Here is a 15,353-nt window from a genome sequence, read left to right as displayed (position 1 = left end):
GGATTTGGGCAGAAGTTTTAACCATGCCAGAACCATCCAACTCTTTTTCTCACAAGCTGTGAGTGCAATGGATCCTTGATGTACTACTGCTGCCCTTGCTGCATGCTGGGACTCAGTAGGTAGGAAAACATCAGGTATGCTTAGAAGACAGCTCCTAGGTAATAGCACAAAAGGTTAGTTCCAGCACTTAACCTGAAGTTCTTTGAAACTTTGTCTATTTATTTATTAAAATAACATATTGGAAAGAATTATTCCCAAAATCTGAATCTATGAATTATGTAGCATTGGACAATTACAACTTCTTTTGGTCACTGTTCCTTATCTGTTAAATTTCTAAGCGGGATAGTGCTTGTTTACATACTCCCTTCTTACCTTCCTTTTCACCCTTCCTTCCTTCATTCCTCCCTTCCTCCTTCCCTCTGTCCTTCACTCTTTTTTTTTCTTCCTATAGTCCAGTGAGGTAAACATGAGAGAGCACTTTAAAGTTTAAAACTTTAGTACAGTATATAACTGCAATCATTAAATGAGTGTACAGCTGTTGAGCGCATATTATGTGCCAAGCACAGTTCTATGCCTTTATTAAGTAAATCTGCAATGTAGCTATCATGCCACTGCTACGGGGGAGAATTCTTGCAATTCATAGAAGTAAAGGGATTTGTTTATGATAAAAATATAAATAGTAGAAATTAGAATTCAAACTCAGGTCTGCCTGATTATTTTCTGTGGCTTTAAGAGAAGTCAAATCATAAGGTAAATGTAAGCAGCAGAGACCTTCCTGTTCTGTTTTAAGTGAGTATAATGTTTACTCTTCTAATCCCTTACAAAAAAGAACCAGGGGATCATTTTGAAAATGATGTGCCTCTTCCCTCTGATATTTATATCATTGCAGTAGCTCATCAATAGAATCTAAAAATTTAATGATAATTATTAAATAGGCATTGAGGATCGAGTGCCTACATGGAGAAATGCATAATTTGAGAAAGAAAATACAGATGATTTAAACAGATACCTCTCCCAATAAGAATTTCTATTCTATGCATATTCTTTATTCTCTCCTTAATTTAACTTAGAAATTTGGTTTTCTTGCAAATTTTAAATAAGAATTCTAATCATTAAACTATTTGGTGTGCTTCTCAGAAGAAACTCAGCTTATAGTGTCAAAAATAATAATTTTATAAGGGACAAGTAGCAATGAGGACACAGCTGGTAAAAGCTAAAACTTCGTGTTTTACTGTCCTATCAAGGGAAGGGCTACATCCACCTGACAAATACCTGCTTTAAAGGTTTAAATTCCTTTGAGATCTTAGTTGCCAGAGTGTAAAGTGGACTGGGACAGTTGTTTTATTTGATACTAATTCTGCTGGGCAAACCATAACCAGGTGTGTTACATATAAATTTCTGGACACATTGCTCATCTTCACTCCATCATTGGTCTCAGATTATAGTACTATGTCAAGGTTCATTTGGTCCAAAGCATTTCAGCATTAGCTTCCACCTCTCACTGGCTCCAGTGAATGAAATTTCCAAAATATAAAGGTCAAGGATTCCTTAACCTTTAATACTCTTATATTCTTTTCCAGATTTTTCTTGTAGATCAAATGCTAATTGCTAGTTGAGAACAGGGTTGAGATTTTTCATTTGTAGTGAAAATTTATTGGGTTTCAAGGGATTTCTTAACATTTGTGTGTTTGGCCATTTCTGTTTGTGTAGGAAAGCCAAACTACTACTTCAAAGACACTAATTCACGTACACTTGTTAGAAATTTGTTGGTTTTTTTTTTTTTTTTAGTTTATTGGTACATTTTAGGTTTACAATACAGTTACATTCATTAGAAATTTGAAAAATCAATGTAAAATATTTCTTTGTAGGCACCTTTTTCATTCTAAAATATGACTTCTCTGCTAATAAAAAAATCTCATAAGTTTTTAAATATTTGGAAGCATTACAATAATACATATTTTAATAAAATATATTAGTAAAAATAGCAAGTTAGCTTATCTGAAGTACATAAATTCCACACACATTTTCATTCTTTTTTATTCTGTTTCATTTCTAGTAGTCTGTAATAAAGGGATGTTTGCAGGAAATTTTACTACAAGCTATATTTCTTCAAAAACTTTACCAGTTATCACAAAGAATGAAAGGGTCGAAGTGGGCATGTTGGCACATAGCTGTAATCTCAGCACTCTGGAAGTCCAAGGCAGGAGGAGTGCAAGTTCAAACCCAACCTGATGAATTAGGAATATAGGGATATTCCGTCTCAAAACAAAGAATGAAAAAAGGCCTAGGATATAGTTCACCGAAGACCCTTCACTACTGGCCTCAGATTGTAATACTCTGTCCCCAGTACTGCTATACTGCCAGAAAACAAAACAACAGCAAGCATGGAGGAGAATTAAATCACTCAGAGTTTCACTTCCTCAGACTGCCAGTTATTCATTGTCCTTAAAAGACTGCACTTTCTGAGGTAATATGCAGGTATTCACTTCCCAAACTACAATGGGTATTTGAAGCACCTGAGTGTGTTGATAGCTTGTAATAGTAAAGATGAAATTTGGTGTTGGCTTTGTTATCTTGGATCCTTCTTTGATAAATGCACGTGAGCAAAAGTCTGAGTTGACAATTTTGAGAAATTGAGATATTAAAATAAGAGTTTAAGCTGGGCATGGTGGCATGCACCTGTGATCCCAGCACTCGGAGGCTGTGGCAGGACAGTTGCTGTGATTTAGAGGTGAGCTTGGGCTACATAGTTTAAGGCCAGCCTGAACTACACACTGAGACCCTGCCTCCAAAAAAGAAGCCAACACAAATAATAAATAAGTTTAGAAAAGCATGATAATTTGAAGTTAATATTTAATTAGAGTCAAATCAGAATATCGGAATATGCACTGGTCAGTTCTGTTGCCCTAAAAAATATTACTGCAAAGCATGTGGCTCATTAGTTGTCTTTCATATTTTGCCTCAGTTTATTTTCAGCTCTGTGAAGTTAAGAAGATGACCCACCAGTAACTTGTTTTATAAGAAAAAAAGGTACTATTTTAATCTTCAAATAAATAACAGCTTGCAGGGGTCAATCTTTTAAAGTAGATGGCTCACTGGTTGCAATTATCAATCAGTTTCCTTCAGGAAATATATGAAATTAAATATTAAAGTGCAGATCTAAACAGTTCTACAGTCTCAGGGCTTCTGAGGGCGTGATTCCTTATTAGCCTGAAATAGCTGACCTTCCTGAAACCAAATGTAGAATCTGCATGAATCTAAAATCCTACATTTTGTCTCAGTTCCTCATAGGATTCATTTACTCTTTAGAACTTTATATCTCTTTTAATAGGCACAGTTTGTTAAAAATTCACTTTCCACCATATCATAGTTAACTGCTAAACGAAGGTCTTGTTTATCAAAGGAAACTCACAGTATGCCTAGTTTGTACACTCAGCCCACAATACTCATTTACTACCTTTCACACACCAGGCACTTCTCTAATTGCTTGGAATCAATGACAAAAACAAAAGGCCCTCCACTTAGAGAGCTTTCATTGTTGTTACAGATAAGAAGCCATAATAAACACGCATCATAAGCACATTTTATAGTGTTACAGAGTGATAAGTACTGTGGCAAAAACAAGAAAATGTAGAGTAAGGAGAGTGATCCAGCTAAGATATGTGGATGTGTGGAATGGATTGGGAGTGTTGTGATAATAAGAAGTCTTTAAGTAAGAAAGTGACAGTTGGGTAAAATCTTGAAGAAGACAGAGAACTCAGCAAGGAGGATACTTGGAAGGAGAGCATCTCAGGCCGTGGAGGAGCTATAGGGAAGACCCCAAAAGTAAAAGTACAAGAAAGAGCAAGAACCATTTTTTGGATTAAATGAGCATGATTACAATAGCAGGGGATTAATGAGGGGTAGGAGTATAGCCTGATGCAGAACAGAGGTGGCGTAGATAGGACATTACGGAGCTATTGCAACGTTTGAGCATAGAAATGATGTATGACCTATTAGGATTGTGAATAGATACATTTTTAATATAGACTCAAGGTCATTATCTAATGAATTAGAATTGAGACAGAAAGACAGAAATTTAAATATTATTTACGGAAACATAGACGTCTTGGTAAGTAATCCAGAGCAAATAACAGTCGTAAATTAATGGTAAATAATAACATCTGTGGCATTGCCATATGTTAGATACTTCTGTTCTACATATGCTAATTCAGTGAATTCTAAAGCATGCTGTTTGGTATAGACTATTGTTCACATTTTACAGAAGAAGCATAGAAGCTCAGAAAATTAGTTCCTTGCCCAAGGTACTATAGTGAAGAGAAGCAAACTTGGATTGAAATCCTGGCATTCCAGAGTGTGTGTGCATAACCTGCTATAGTCATACATTGCAACAGAGATCATACCAAAGCCCAAAACATGAAAAGGTAGCAAATATCTCTTATTTTTGAGTGAATTTTGTTTTGCTTTTTTACAAGGAGATAAGCCATCTGGGAAGCTTTGATAGTGCTGGAGAAGAGTGATTATATTACTTCAGATAAGTTATCTTATGTGGTAAGAACGAATCTCTCACCAAAGGTTTATTTCTCCCTGATGTTACAAGGCCCTCAAGAGCCTACCACAACTCCTCTTCCTACTGTCTTCATTCTGGGACTCAGGCTGACAAAACAGTCTTTATCTGGGTTGTGTCTGTAGTATAATTGATGGGAAAGAATATACACCAAACCATAGGCTGCCTTTTAAAACTTCTGCTGGACAGAACTTGGCTGTGTTCACTTTTCATTGGCCCAACTAAGTTGTGCCACCATTCTTGAGCTCAACAGAGCAGTGCTCTATATATATCCCACCAACAGGCTCCACACAGAGGGAAATGAAATAGTTCACAAGTAGATTCTAATCTACCACAATGACACTGCCTTATTTTTAACCACTGCTGCATACTTTGCAGCTGATAATCTGATGGTGGTCTTTAGAGGTGGAAAGACTAAGTAAAGACATGACAGCTAATACTTGCATTGGACTGAGAGAATTCTTAAATTCTCACAATGTACCAGTACCTGGGTAGAAAGTTGATTGACTGAATGACAGTTTCCCTGATTGGACTATAGGAAAGGGTAAGGAGTTTTCTCTGGATTTTTCTCAGCTAATGAATAAAGATTTTATAAGGTCCATTTCTTCTAAAAGAAGAATATGCCATACCTTACCGTGCTGGTAGAAAATGTCAACTTCAGTGAGCTTGTGTATCTTAGGAAGGGAGAGAATGAACAAGACTTTAAAAAGAGACTATTATTTCAATATTGTAGCTGTCTGCTTATATTAGAGAACATAAGTAACATCATAATATATCACTTTGTACATTTTCCTCATAGAATGAGAGCCCTGTGAAGACCAGGCCTGTGTGTTATCAGCACTCTGTCTTTTCTAACATCATGCTTGACAAACAGAAGATAGCTCACATTCACAGAATGATTAAATGAGTGGGTGATTTGAACCCAGATAAATTCATTTAATCAGTTTGTCCCAAAAGCAAGTGCTACGCCATTTTTGATAGTTTAATTTTAGCTCTTTGTGCATTCTTGAAAAATCTTCTTGAATGAATTAGCAGATTGAGCTGTTGGGGGGAACTGGCTGCTATTGCATGACATAGAAGAGGAATCTTCTATATGTCAGAAAATATGCTTTTTGTTTTTCTTCATTTGCTCCTCAGGGTTCTGGTATAAAACTTTAATTATATTTTATTTTATCTTTTAATTAAAAAGGTTATATATTCAATATACATGTAAAATGTAGGTCTTGAAAAATATATACCTTGTGGAATGTCTGAATTGAGTTAATTAATACACACACATACACAGCATATGTAGTTATTGCTTTTTGTGGTGATAACACTTAAAAATCTACTCAGAACTTTTTTGGGGGAATTCATTGTAATCACCTCTTTATTCTAGGAATAATTGAAGTTTTGAATCTTTTTACTAATATCTCTTCAGTACCCCTTAGCCTCCCAAACTCTGGAACCATTGCTCTCCTCTGTGAAATTCAACAATTTTTAGATTCCATATGAATGAAATGATGTGGTATTTGTTTTTCTTCATGTTGTTTATTTTACTCAGGCTTCCAGATTCATTCACGTTGTTGCAAATGTCAAAGTTTTCTTTTTTGATATAGCTGAATTGTATCCCGCTGCATGTGTGTATGTGTGTGTATAAATCATTTTTTCATTGGTAGACACTTAGCTTGATTCCATGTTACCTGTTGTTAATAGTGCTGCAATAAACATGGAGTATTTATTGCATACTGATTTCATTTTATTTAGTTACAGTCCCAGTAGTGGGCCTGTATAATCTCTGGTATAAAAAGAACAAGGAGTGTAGTAGACATTTTCTTGAGATATAGGATGATTTTATGGTATTCTTATCGAGGTTAATTTACTTTTTATTTGTTGAAGCATTGTTTTGTTTAAAATTCTCCAGTGTCATAGGCCTTCACTCTAATTTTTCTTTAAACCATGTTTCCATTGTTCTTGCTGGTCTAGAGTTGTTATAAATCAAATTGATCTAAAATGGAAACAAATGGACTTTTCCCATGCACAGTTGAATTAAAGTTCAATATTACTGTTGTTGTTCCACTAGGAAAACACAGGGTTGTTTGCTTTTCGTTTTAATCTGGGTTTATTTTCTATTTGCAAAGTAGTTTAGTTCAATATTTAGGAACTAAAATTATGTTTTCTTTTTTAATATTAAGATGAAATTATGTCCAAAGTTTCTAGACTTAGAAAAAGTAACAAAATTTGGAAATATTTTTAATATTTTAAAAGAAAAGTTGACCTTATTGAAGAGACCCTTTATGTAACAAACTTTCCTTTTTTTAAAACTGCTTTTTAATTTTTTAAAATTATAATTCTAGAGTTTTTCACAGATAAACAGAAGTATGGGTAGAAATTTGTCTTTCTGTTTTGCAGTGAACTTCTTTCTTGTCTGATAGGTTTATTTTTTCCATAGAGGAACAGGAGTGTTAAATTTAGCACTGTCAAATACTCCAGGAACAAAGCTCTCTGCTAAGTCCCCAAAATGGAATAGCTGCCACCAGCCTTTCAACCACAAGTCTTTATGAACCTGGACTTTTTGGACCGAAGTTAGAAGTCTATGAATTGAATTCCCTTTTGCAAAGTTTTACTTCAAATTTGTGCCCTTAGCTTCCTTTCTCCTCAGGGATCCTTTAACTTCACTAGAATATTCTCTGTAGCAACTTGTGCCTGATTCCTCTTAGAATTATCATCTTAGTTGCCAGTGCTCTAGGACTTCCTTCAGAGTCTTATTATTAAATTCAGGACAGAATTTATTTTATTTTTTTAGTGATTATTTCTATCCTGGCATTTTTTTTCCTCTGATTTAGAACTAGATTTTTTAAAATATGGCATTGATTTGCTTCCTTTTTCCCATAAAGTAGATGAATTTAACACTCTAGCCTCTGTTCTTTTTTCCTAACTGGTATTAACTGGCTCAGGATAATGTGGAATATCCAGGGTACATTCACCACCTTGCATTGGAAGGAGAGAAGCTCTTTCACAAGTAATTCATATGCAAATCTGAAAAACTCCTTAGAACTGACTTAGCTTTAAATTGCTCTTTATTATAGATAGTAGTGATGAAGTTAATTGTTCTTCTGAAATATCTGTGCAATTGTAAGGACGGGCCTTCCATACTTTTAGGACAAGTCTAAGAACTACATGCTCAAGCAGGGAAAAAGTGGTCCTGAATATAAATCTTGCAGCCTCAAAATATCTAATACCTTCAGGACTTGAACACATAAAACCATGGACAGAATACTGGTACATTTAAGTTAAAAATGTTAGGTTAAAAATTAACAAAACTTTGGCTTTCTCTTTAAAATCCTTCCTTCCTACCTCTCTCCCACCCCTTGTTTTATTTGGAATGAATACCAAGTTTGAGCTCATAAAGATACCACATGAAATTTACTGACAAGTCTTCCAACCCACTACTGAAGAATTAAGATGGTTCTCCTCAAATGAAACAACTTTGAAATTTTTCTGTCTCCATTGTAAGTCTTGTAAAAGATTTTATATCATGACACTTAAATAAAGGCAGTAAATATATATTCCTTACTTCTGCATTTTCTGGTTGTTTAATAAATGACAGTTGAAATAGTTCATTTTACTATTAGCTTAATTTTTAAAACTTTTCATAATTAGCGTAATTTTTTTGAAGTGCAAATTGCTGCTTGAAATTTCCTTTTCCCAATAGGCTTTAGTTACTTTTGTCAGTGTCCCACACAGCTTGCTTATTTGATCTTGGAATTCCATTACTATATTTTGTGATTATATGTGATTTTCATACTCATACACGTGATAATCATAGTTTTATCATTTTTTGTTCTTATACTCAAATGTTTAGTTCTTATACTCAAATATTTGAGTCCCAAATGTTGAAAGGAATTTTAGGGAACAAAGGATACATATTTGAAACCAATTAGTCAAAGATATATTTAAGTGACTTTTAAAAATTTTTAATTGGCATACTCCTTTTTATAATCCAGTTTGTCATACTACCCCTCAGTGACAAAGGTCTGATGCGTTAATTATATTTACTATGATTACTTTTTAAGCTATTTCTTGCGGAAGTTTTGCATGTTCCTTTATAAAAGACTCTGTCTTGCCTTATGTCAGTTTCACCTTCCTATTGCCATCAAGTTAAACTTCTTAACATATACTTAGATATTTATTTATTGATACTTTCTTTCACATTTCCCATTGATTTTCACATAAAAATTTAAATGTTTAAAGGGCAGTGTAAGTCTTTTCTTATGTGGCTTTGCCTTTCTTTTTTCACTCTCATAGTCTAATTCATATGGAATCTAAAAATTGTTGAATTTCACAGAGGAGAGCAATGGTTCCAGAGTTTGGGAGGCTAAGGGGTATTGAAGAGATATTAGTAAAAAGATTCAAAACTTCAATTATTTTTCCCATAAAGTAGATGAATTTAACACTCTAGCCTCTGTTCTTTTTTCCTAACTGGTATTAACTGGCTCAGGATAATGTGGAATATCCAGGGTACATTCACCACCTTGCATTGGAAGGAGAGAAGCTCTTTCACAAGTAATTCATATGCAAATCTGAAAAACTCCTTAGAACTGACTTAGCTTTAAATTGCTCTTTATTATAGATAGTAGTGATGAAGTTAATTGTTCTTCTGAAATATCTGTGCAATTGTAAGGACGGGCCTTCCATACTTTTAGGACAAGTCTAAGAACTACATGCTCAAGCAGGGAAAAAGTGGTCCTGAATATAAATCTTGCAGCCTCAAAATATCTAATACCTTCAGGACTTGAACACATAAAACCATGGACAGAATACTGGTACATTTAAGTTAAAAATGTTAGGTTAAAAATTAACAAAACTTTGGCTTTCTCTTTAAAATCCTTCCTTCCTACCTCTCTCCCACCCCTTGTTTTATTTGGAATGAATACCAAGTTTGAGCTCATAAAGATACCACATGAAATTTACTGACAAGTCTTCCAACCCACTACTGAAGAATTAAGATGGTTCTCCTCAAATGAAACAACTTTGAAATTTTTCTGTCTCCATTGTAAGTCTTGTAAAAGATTTTATATCATGACACTTAAATAAAGGCAGTAAATATATATTCCTTACTTCTGCATTTTCTGGTTGTTTAATAAATGACAGTTGAAATAGTTCATTTTACTATTAGCTTAATTTTTAAAACTTTTCATAATTAGCGTAATTTTTTTGAAGTGCAAATTGCTGCTTGAAATTTCCTTTTCCCAATAGGCTTTAGTTACTTTTGTCAGTGTCCCACACAGCTTGCTTATTTGATCTTGGAATTCCATTACTATATTTTGTGATTATATGTGATTTTCATACTCATACACGTGATAATCATAGTTTTATCATTTTTTGTTCTTATACTCAAATGTTTAGTTCTTATACTCAAATATTTGAGTCCCAAATGTTGAAAGGAATTTTAGGGAACAAAGGATACATATTTGAAACCAATTAGTCAAAGATATATTTAAGTGACTTTTAAAAATTTTTAATTGGCATACTCCTTTTTATAATCCAGTTTGTCATACTACCCCTCAGTGACAAAGGTCTGATGCGTTAATTATATTTACTATGATTACTTTTTAAGCTATTTCTTGCGGAAGTTTTGCATGTTCCTTTATAAAAGACTCTGTCTTGCCTTATGTCAGTTTCACCTTCCTATTGCCATCAAGTTAAACTTCTTAACATATACTTAGATATTTATTTATTGATACTTTCTTTCACATTTCCCATTGATTTTCACATAAAAATTTAAATGTTTAAAGGGCAGTGTAAGTCTTTTCTTATGTGGCTTTGCCTTTCTTTTTTCACTCTCATAGTCTGTACAGCATGCTCTAAATTAGTAAATTACTTTTCTCAAAAAGACTTTTTATCTTTTTGCATTTCTGCACCTTTGCCCCACTATATATTTTCCTTCTGTGTGTTCATGGTTTCTTTTACCCTGAATTGCCCTGCAAGGTTTTAATAATCCTTTAAGATGTACATCTGATATTTTTTTGATGACCTTTACCAATGCTCTTATATTCAGGCCGAAAATTAACTTATCTCAGTGTTTACAGGGTTCTTGGCTCTTCCTCTGAAAGGAACTTGGTGTTTGTCTGTTTCATAATCAAGTTGCTCATCAGACACCTTTAAGTCAGCAGTCACTTGCTTCATGCCTAGTAGTTTGCACGGTGCTGGGGCACCTTCCGTGCACAATATGTGGGTCTTTTTTGTTTTGTATTTTTCATTTTAGTCGTTATTGGTTACTGAGTATTATGCAACCACTAAGTTAGAATCCCTAGAATGTCTTAGACTGCGATGTTTATGATTTGTGTAGATATTATTTGTTTTGGGGGGAACATATGTTTTTTTAATAATTAAGTAAAATTGATATATTTTCCCGCACAAATCACTATTACAAATAATCAGTTTAGTAAGTTACTAACTGGAGACTTTTGTTTATACCACTTCTAAATAGGAGATAGTTTGAAGTTTAGATTTCTCTCAGTGGCCTATATGTAAGTGCCAGGTGGCAAAAAGCTTATTGCATACTATACAAAGTCATAGTCATTGGCTCAAAGAATCATTGTTCAGTCCTATTTCTTGTCAGTTTAAATGTACCATAACAGTGGAGATATGTTTTTTCAATATGCTGCATGAATTTATATCAAGGCTTGATAACTAAACTGTCAGAAATCCCAAGTTCGTCAGAGACTGCATTATTTTTATGTAGAGAAAAAGAGTTTCTATTCTGTTACATGAATTGTCATCATAATATTACAGTTAAAGCTAATGAACCATTCTCTGGCATTTGAAAGTCAGTTAACGGAGCATTTTCCTGACGAAGCTCAAGTTTATAAATGAATTAAGTCTATTTGTGTGGGTGTTGTAATGATCATGGAAATATTCCTCATCATTACAAAATACCTCCTTTCTACTCCCAGTTAAGGCCTGCATGACCTACAAAAAGAAGCAAATAATATTCATTTAATCGAAATCAGATATGCAAGGCTTGGAGAAGAAAATAATCCTATGAGGTTGTCATAGCAAATATTTCTTATTGAAATCTGAGTTGCATATAGGACTTCAAAGTGAAGGTCTTTTTAAAAATATTTTTTATTTTTTGATTTTTTTTATCCACCACCCCTATCCTGTCGTAGAAACTACCATACTCTTGATGTTCATTCATGTTTAATATCCTTTTCTTGTCTCACAATCAAGAAGCTAATGAAGAAAAATATTTTTAAAAACCCCCTTGACTTTTTATCTGTACTTTGCCTTCTCTGCTGAAATGCCATTTAGTTTCAGATTAATTCCAGTTATCAGAAGGAGAGCTCTACTGAGTGAAGGAATTCAGTTACAAATTGGCAATCCTTGCAGGTATCTCTTGGCAATTTTTAAATTGCCAATTTCAGGTTTTCTTTGCCTTATTAAAATAAGAAGTTATTGAAAATCTTCTGTTATATTCACTTACTTATGTTTAATTTCCCTTGCTATATTTAAGACATTTTTTGTTTAAAAATAAAATATAAAATGCAAGTATAGAACAATATACAACATGAATATAAGTGTAATGTACTATATATATTATTACAGATGAAAGCTGTAACTATGAAATACAAAAATCCATGTGTCTTCCATTAGAATTCCTAGACCTAAACTCACCCTTTTGAAATACTGAACTGAATGATACTCAGTTTTAGCCACTGCCATTTAATTTTTTTATTTCAATTCACTAGTAATCCTACCTTTCAAAAATTATGAAGAGACAGGCTCAGTTTTATTTTAACTGGATGATAAAATGACAGAATTAAAAAAATCACCCATGATAAGTTCTTGAAGTTCTATATGTTTATTGTCTCCTTTAAACCACTTGCATGACTCACTGCATTTTAAAAATATTTGGTCAGCTGTTTCTGAACAGAATAATACATGTATTGGCTGAATCTATAGCTCAGCATTTTCCACCTGTGTAGGAGGACTCAATGAATGTCTTCTATTTGCACAGTGTCTCTTGATGGTTTGACTTAAGGTGAAGTTAGGGTGTTTTCAAATTCGAGTTTTTGCTTTGTTTAGTACAGTGTTGAAACAAGTGCTCCAATTGAAATACGAAGAACTGGGATCCTATTCTGATTCAGCCATCTATCAGCTGTTTCATTTGGGATGTGTCACTTCTGACTTTACTCCTAAGGAGTCAGGGAAATAGAGGCTATACATTTAATTTTAAAACAACTTATAGCATGTAGTTGGAGCATTGATCTAAGAATATTTTAGTTTTTTTCATACAAATGTATGTAGAGGAGCCAAACAACTGAAAAAAACGGTGAGCTCCCCAGACTTCACAGCCAGAAAAGGTCTATGTAGGATTATGAAAATTTGATTCCCTCTCTCCATGTTTTAAAAAATACATTATAGATGTTCAACTCAATGTGACATAATTTTTAAACATCCTGACTTTGGATATAATTGTCCTTTGTCCTTTCACTTACCTCAAAAATAAATAAATAGATAGATAGATAGATAGATAGATAAGGCAACATTAAGGTAGTAGTTCATTAAATCAGACCAACATAAGTTTGTACTCAGGCCTGACATTAAGATTCTAGATCTACCTAAGTGTTACCTTCATTTTGTACTATGGTATTATTCTAAATGGCACATGTCTTAGGACCCTGCCATGTTTTACAACATTTCTGTGGCTTTGCACATGTTATCTGCCTGGAGTCTCTTTACATAGAAAAACCTCTGTATATAATGTAAATTTAATCTCAGAAATATAATCTCAATAATTCCATCTGAGGCATAGCCATCCAGCTTCTCATCCTCACACTATGTTTTGTGACCCCATTAAACCAATTTAATAATGGGTTCAAAATTTTGTTTGTTTGTTGCAAGTAGAGTCCTAAAGCTGGATCATTGCTTTTCTCAGTAACAAACGACTCATATCTTCTCTATCTGGATTGCATCCTTTTAGAGGAAGAGAAAGAGTAGGAAGTGGTGCATACTTAAAAGTGACTGATGTTGTTTGCTAGATGGAAAGGAATACTAATTTAACATATATGTGTATATACTTAAATATAATAATTTATAATTTAAAAATATGTGGTATTTTAAATTCACCATATTATTACCACATACCATGATTGACATTTTGAGGGATAAAAAGAGATAGTCAAGTAGTATAATAAAAATATTACATTCTTTCTTTCAGTAGATACAAAGTTTGACAGAAATTTGGTATACTTACATTCCACCAAGAATCTCCCTGATTAAACTCACATCAATTTAAGTAAAAGCCCCCCCCAATGGAATGTTGTATTAACATTAGGAATAAAGTTTACAGAATTTCCTTAGTAGTCTGTATATTTTGTCCAGTGACTACTAACATAGTATTTATGAGTAATTCTTAACTGAATACAATAAATATAGAAATGTCATCTGTTAACTGCACAAGGTATTTGCGATAATAGGTGTTATTAATATAATACAACTTCATGTTAAGCAGGTTCACAAAACTTTGTGTGTTTTTTTTGTTGTTGTTGTTTTTCTTTTTATTGAGTTTATTGGTACATTTTAGGTATACAGTACAGTTACATTCATTATTAGGATCTTGTACCTTTACATGACAGGTCTTGGTTCTCATTTTTTCCCCTTGTCGTGTCCTCCCTTCACCCCCTCCTTTCCTCCCCATTTACAAACACTTTATTACCATTTTTTCGTTTATTCATTTTTTTCTTTTCCCTTATTCCCTTTCCCCTACCCTTCCCACTTTCCCTACACCTTTAGCCCTTTTCTTCCTATTTCACATTGTTAATCATCTCATTAGGATCATGTGTACTATTATAGTTTTTACACACAAAAAACTTTGATTCTTTCCTGAATTACCTAGCCATATACATCTTTAGGAATAATTTCTTGCAATGTAACTTTAAAATTCATTGTTAAGTAATATTTCAAAAATACCAACATCTCAGAAGTTTGGCAAGAATAATTTGCTTTTTAAGAGTTTTACTTTCTTTAGATAGATTCATATATTGAAACTATTTTGAGGACTGAGGGGTGATAAACTCTTTGTTATAATATTATTTTTCTCTATAGCAAATGGCTCATGTCTTCTACTTTATACTGGAAATTTATGTCTTTGTTTAAGAGAAGTAACCATTTCTAACTGAAAATACAATAAAGCTGAAGTAAGTGCCCAGAAAATTTTAGTAGTTGTTTAAATACAGGCATATCTACCCATACATGTTTTTTTATATAAGAAATGTTTAGTGTGATTTTTTTTCAAAGTTAACTCTTTTTAAGGAAGGAAATAAAATGACTATGACATGGAGCATAGATGAAAATATTCAAACTGTTTTCTATTGACGATGGGAATTTTAAACTTGATAATGTAATTAATATAAATTTGAAAATATTACTGATAGTATTTTTGGTTATTGGCATGCAGCTGTAGAAGAAGTCTTTCATCCATATGTAATACCATATGTCAGGGAAATAGTAATGATTGCTGAATCATTATTGCTGTTGGTTGATGGGATAGTGGAACAGAAAATTAATACATCATGCTTAAAGTCATAACTGTTCAATTTTAGTTTAAATTTTGTCACTATACTTTTTTGTCTGTTGACTATAAATCCTTTTGAAAATAATGGTAAGTTAATTTATTTCAATAAAATTCAGTGAACACAAACATCAGTGGATGACTGCCAAGGAAATTTCAAATTTGCCTTTTTAAAATTAATTCTTAATATCTTCTACCCACATAAACTCATTTATGTTTATGGCCTGG

The 15,353-nt window shown here is 33.1% G+C and overlaps 1 protein-coding gene across 1 annotated transcript in view; it reads left to right on the top strand.

Annotated features, from left to right (window-relative positions):
- Window positions 1–15,353, top strand: part of Kcnd2 (potassium voltage-gated channel subfamily D member 2) — a 483,658-nt gene that overhangs the window by 95,258 nt on the left and 373,047 nt on the right. The gene's annotated exons all lie outside the window — the stretch shown is intronic.

The sequence above is a fragment of the Fukomys damarensis genome, unplaced genomic scaffold (assembly GCF_012274545.1).
Source record: "Fukomys damarensis isolate Sample0158 unplaced genomic scaffold, DMR_v1.0_HiC HiC_scaffold_4, whole genome shotgun sequence".
NCBI lineage: Eukaryota > Metazoa > Chordata > Mammalia > Rodentia > Bathyergidae > Fukomys > Fukomys damarensis.
Note: the sequence above shows the minus strand (reverse complement) of the source record. Positions and strands in the feature narration are given on the sequence as shown.